Genomic DNA, 6,000 nt, shown 5'->3' with positions numbered 1-6,000 from the left:
CCCAGGTGCCAGCTTCCCTGCCACAGAACACACAATCTACTCTATATAAACAAGAAAGTGACCCAGCCCACACACACCCTTGCCAACCCCCACACCAACCTGAGGTAATTTAAAAAAACCAAAACAAAACCAGCAGAATCACAAAAGGCCAAGTGTTAAAAAAGTGGCCTTTTCACCAATAAGAAAGCTCAGGCCAAATCAGTCAACAACACCCCCCCCCCCCTAAAACCAGAACCAGGAAAAGGGGGACAAAAGTGGCCTTTTAAACAATGGAAATTAGTAACAGCAGCAGCACAACACAGCACAACACAACAGCAACAAATCAAACACTGAATACTTTTAAAACAGTAAAAAAATTAACTTTTAACAATACAGGAACTTTGCCAACCCCTCCCCCCCAAAAAAACCCTTCACCCTAACCCCAAGAAATCCAAGCCACCCAAATCAGGAGAAGTAAAAGGACACTGCACTAAGTCCTCTCACTAAATTAACATATGGGCAAATTGGCAACCCACCCCCCACCTCAGGCCCCCTCCCCAAGCAGAAACCCCTAACCCCAAATAAGCTACCCCACGACCACCACCACCCAAATCTGGATAAGTAAAGGGACTCTGAGTCTTAAAAAGTCCTTTTACCAACAATAAATAAAAACAAGAACCCCAATACTGTCTTACCTTGTCTTCTCTAGTCCAGGAAAGTCTGGTAAGGCTGAGTGAGAGAGCAGGAGGCAGCAGCTGAAGCCAAGGGCCAGCCAGCCAGCAGCACAATCTCTCACACCAACCAACGAAGCAGCAATGGAGGAGTCCAGCCAGGAAGACTCCTTAAAAAGCCCTGCAAAGCATGCATTTGCAATGCATTTTGCAAATGCATGCTTTGGATTGGCTGCTGGGGCTCCTCTTCCCCCTCCCCCCCTCCCTGATCCCAGGGAGGCTATGGAAAAGGCAACTAAAGGTGGGAAAGTAGGCAAGCAGCTCCTTTGAGGCTGTAGAAGCTACTTTCCTGCCTTTTGAATTGACAGCCGTATACTTACGAATAGCTATTCGTAAGTATACGGCGAGCTGTATTCGGCTGCCGTATAATGGGCGCCTATGGGGATCGGCTGCAGCCTATTCCGTATACAGCCGAATCAGTGGTGATTCGGCTGTAAATACGGTTCGGCCGAACCGAATGCACATCCCTAGTGCCAGCCTTCTGGGGGTGATGAATTGGGCACTCCCCACGTGATTCAGTGACATAATCAGTGTGCGGGTGTATATACATGTAGGAGTCAGGGATTCGTCCCCCCTTTTGCACTGTAGACGACAAATGTACTTCCTGCTCCTGTGAATGACAAGTTGGTTTTGCCCATCCCTTCTGCTTTAGGTGGACTATCCAACTTCCCAAAAAAAAAAAAAGTGTTTAAGCACCACTATTTATGCAATTAAAAGAAATTGGTGGGTAGTGTCATGACACTGAAGCCAACAGCCAATCTACACTATCCACTGGCAGGTTCTGTTTTCACCTTTCAGAACCACTGTTTACTAAACTCAGTTATATATGTGCCAAAAGTTAGCCTTGCCTAGGGTGCCAGGCAGTTGAGGGCTGGCCCTGCTCATGCCCCAAGTCAACCAGATTATTTCTGGTCTGAGCTCTACCAATGCTCACAGCTGCCATTACTGATACTTAACATTCAGAGTTATTGGCATACTTCTATTATTATTAGCAGAAATGTCTGAAGAAAAAAAATAGAAAAATGAGCAGTAAGATTTCCTGTCCAAAACCAGGTCATGCCTTGCAGAACATGAATTAATTCCCACCATGGTGGCAAAAGAAGACTTCAAAGGTGCTTTCACACACACTAAATAATGCACTTTCAATCCACTTTCAATTATTAGATTAGATTAGATTTATTAGATTTATATCCCACCCTCCTTGCCAAGGCAGGCTCAGTGTCAAGCGCCGATATTTCCCAATAACAGATTCCTTTTGTTTTGAATCAAAAGATAGGTTTATTGTAAGAAACTCAGGAACTTTGCCAAGGACATAAGCCTTGGGAGTAATGGAGTCCCAACAGTTACACAGTTGCTATATAGGATATCATCAAAGATTACATTACAGATGCGTACTTGAGTCACGGGTTCAAAGGTTACTAAGCAACTATCTATTTTACTACTAAGGAATCTTAGGCTATTGAAAACATCAAAACCTTCTCACACTTCTCTGTGAAGAGATAAGGGTTGTCTGTGTGAAACCGGGAGGAAGCGTCTTTGAGGTACCAGCGGCCAGCCTATCGTATAAACATCCCAGGGCCAGATGGTTTCACTAAGTGCCCTCTGGGTTGTAAATAATGGGGGAGAGCTGGAGAGCTGATGACGTTCTCTCTACCTAGTAAAACGCGATCTAGAAATGAGCGTGCTTGACATACTGCCTCTCCTAAGCCCCCCTTCTGGACTTTGAAAGATATTTAGCATAGAATTGTTTAATTAATGCTGCGGCCCTCACATTTGAACTTATTACCCATTTGTTGTGGGCCGCTGAGAAATGTTTCCACCTAATCAGAAAGTATAATACACCTCACTTCAGCTTAGCATCTAAGATTTCTTTTACTTCATGGTGATTCTGATCTCCCACCGGGATAGGATCCAGAGCTTTTGGTCTAAGGTGCCAGGAAGTTGCTCCAGGATCTTTTAGAAGTAAGCTGCAATGAAAGATTGGATATATCTTACTAAACAATTTTGGCAATTCTAGTTCTACAGTCACTTTATTGATTACACGTTTTATACGAAATGGTCCCAAGAACTTGGACAGTTTTTTAGACGTTTGTGGTAATGGCAAGTTCTTGGTGGACAGAAACACTGTATCTCCCACTTGGAAGTCCCAAAGTCCCAAGCAGGTGAGTGATGCTTATCATAATGTTTTTTTTGTATGTCTCTTTGGCCAGTTCCAAGTTTTCCTGGACGTTGCTCCAGGCTTTCCCCAATTTCTTCCACCATTGCTCAAAGGTGGATGGACTTTTTGCTGTCAGTCCTCCTGGCAATTGGGGAAAAGGCTTCCCTTCGTAGCCATTCACCAGAAAGGGGGAAGATTTGGTGGAGCTATGCATGCTGTTATTATAACCATATTCTGCAAAAGGGAGCAATTCTGCCCAATTCAACTGCTGATAGTTCACAAAGCACCTTAAATATTGTTCTAGCAATGCATTCACCCTCTCAGTCTGTCTGTCCATCTGAGGGTGATACGCGGAGCTCAGTCCCTGCTCAATACCAGTTAATTTACAGAACTTCTGCCAGAAGTTGGCAACAAATTGTACTCCTCTGTCAATAATCAGTTTATCTGGGAAGGAATGTAATTTCACCATGTGTTGAAAGAATAATTGGGCTAGTTTCTTAGCCGTCGGTATTTGGGAGCATGGGACAAAGTGCGCTTGTTTACAAAAGGTGTCCACCACTACAAGAATTATGGGTTTTCCCTGGGAAGGAGGGAGCTCCATGATAAAGTCCAGTGACAGCACTGACCAGGGTCGGGCTGCTGTCTCTAGTGGTTGTAATAATCCCAGTGGTTTTCCCCCTCACCATTTAGCCATTAGACAAATTGGGCAGAAGGCCACATACTCAGATATGTCCCTTTTCATAAAAGGCCACCAAAGTTGTCTATTCACTAGGTGCAGGGTTTTGACATACCCAAAATGCCCAGCTATCTTGTTGTCATGGCAGGATGGCAGTACTTCTTTTCTAAAGCTCTCTGGTATGTAAAGTTTATTGTCCTTGTACCAAAAGCCTCCCTCCCCTCTTTTCACCCCCTCTGGTTTTGCATCTCCTTCCTTTTCTACCTCTTTACTCAGCTTCCCCCCCCCCCATTGCTCTTTAGTCTCTTCGTGCTTTGACTGTGAGTGGGTGGTCACAGCTCCCCCCAAGTGGCTGGGGGAGATTAACGAATTAATCACCTCCTCTCTTTGGCTGTTGTGCTGGGGAAGGTGTGATAAAGCATCCGCTAAAAAGTTCTTAGATCCAGGTATGTGTTTTAGCTTGAAATCGAATTTGGTGAAGAACCCCGCCCACTGGATTTGCTTCTCAGTTAGTTTCCAATGCCCTGTTAAGGCCTCCAAATTTTTATGGTCTGCCCATATCTCAAACGGGACCCTCACTCCTTCTAGCCAGTCTCTCCATGTCTTTAACGTGAACATTACAGCAAATGCCTCTTTGTCCCACACCGACCAGTTCCTTTGGTCTTGGGAAAATTTCTTGGAGATGTAAGCGCAGGGCTTTAGGGACCCCCCCCCCCCCCAATCTGGTTGCATTAGAATTGCTCCCACAGTGACATCGCTGGCATCACATTAAACCACAAAGGGTTTTAATTCATTGGGGTGGATCAGGATTGGTTCACTGGTGAACAGTCTCTTTAATTTAGTGAATGCCACTTGGCAGATTCTGTCCATTTCAGTTTGGCTCCCGGCCGTTTGGCCTCAGGACCTTTCCCTATCGTTTTAAGGAGTTTGTCAGGGGGAGCATTGTGTGGGTGAACCCCTGTATAAAATTACAATAAAAATTTGCAAATCCGATGAATGATTGAAGCTGTCTACGTGTCCTTGGGGGTTCCCAATCTATCACAACTTGTATTTTGGCTGGGTCCATCACCAATCTTTTCCCTGACACTCTGTAGCCCAGGTAATCCATTTCCGCCTTATGGAACTCACACTTGGATAGTTTCGCATGCAGTTCTCATAGTGGGTTGTCAACACTTCCCTCACTAATCTCTCTTGCGAGGGGAGGTCTTTTGAATAAATAATTATATCATCCAGGTACACAACTACCCCACGGTACAAATACTTCCGCAGCACTTTGTTTATGAAGTTCATGAAGACCCCCGGGGCGCCCTGTAAGCCAAATGGCATGACTAAGTATTCAAATTGTCCCATTGGCGTGTTAAATGCCATTTTTCATTTGTCCCCCTCTTTTATGCGCACCCGAAAGTAGGCATCCCACAGATCCAGCTTGGTAACAATCTTTCCCTTTGAAACAGTGCTTAATAGGTCTTTTATGAAGGGTATGGGGTATGCATTGGATGCTGAAATAGCGTTAATTCCCCTAAAATCCATGCATAGCCTCAGCCCCCCATCTTTTTTCTTCCTAAAGAGCACTGGGATGGCGTGGGGGGTGGTGGCCGGCTAGATGAAACTATGTTTTTGTCAGACACTGGAACGCTCTCATGATATGATATGATGCTGTGTGCAAACTGCAACGTATTGCTTGACTTAACTGACTCCATTTTCTAACATTTGTTACTAACCTCAAATAGAAGCCTTGCATATCAAAGTAAAAGTGAAACTGTTACTAACTCTACTGTGAATTCCTGTCCTTGATACTAACAAAGGCAACAATCCTTTGAAGATAAAGTGCCTCAGGGAAGCCAGCAGAGAATGTGAAGCCAGCAGAGAATGTTCCTGTGAGAATGGGAACCACAACGAGATAAGGGAAAGCAAATGTGTGAAATGTATCACTCTAGTGTGGGAATGTAATTTTGTTTAGAAAACCTTTGATGTGCATTTAGTTAAAACATCTAGGCTCTAGGAAAAGAGTATCAGTTCCAATGTATCTATGCTCAGAAACTCTGGACTATCAAATAAAGCCTTAACATTGTAACAAATGGAAGTCTGCTCATTTTGAAGTTCCACTGTCTGACAGTTTTAGGTTCTTATCTAAGAACTTGCGGAGCTTTGCCTTTTCGGCCCACCCATGGAGTATATTTTTGCTCTGGTATTAATTCTGTGGCACAGTCAGTGTCCCGGTGTGGGTGTGGGGGGGGAGCTCGTTAGCTTCTGTCAGGGCCCGGACCTGCAGGTAGAGACGGGCGGCTGCTGTTGCCCTGGCAATCGGCCAGGACGCTGGCAGCCGGCTACGGTGCTTTCAAGAAGTAGCTCAAGCGTTATCTAGCAGTCCTAATTAGTCTCTACCGTAAATCAGTCCAGCCGAAGGGAGAAGCAGGGCGCGTCGTCACAGGAATGCAGTGGGTCAGAAGCCAGAG

Source organism: Heteronotia binoei, chromosome 21 (genome assembly GCF_032191835.1).
Source record: "Heteronotia binoei isolate CCM8104 ecotype False Entrance Well chromosome 21, APGP_CSIRO_Hbin_v1, whole genome shotgun sequence".
NCBI lineage: Eukaryota > Metazoa > Chordata > Lepidosauria > Squamata > Gekkonidae > Heteronotia > Heteronotia binoei.
Note: the sequence above shows the minus strand (reverse complement) of the source record.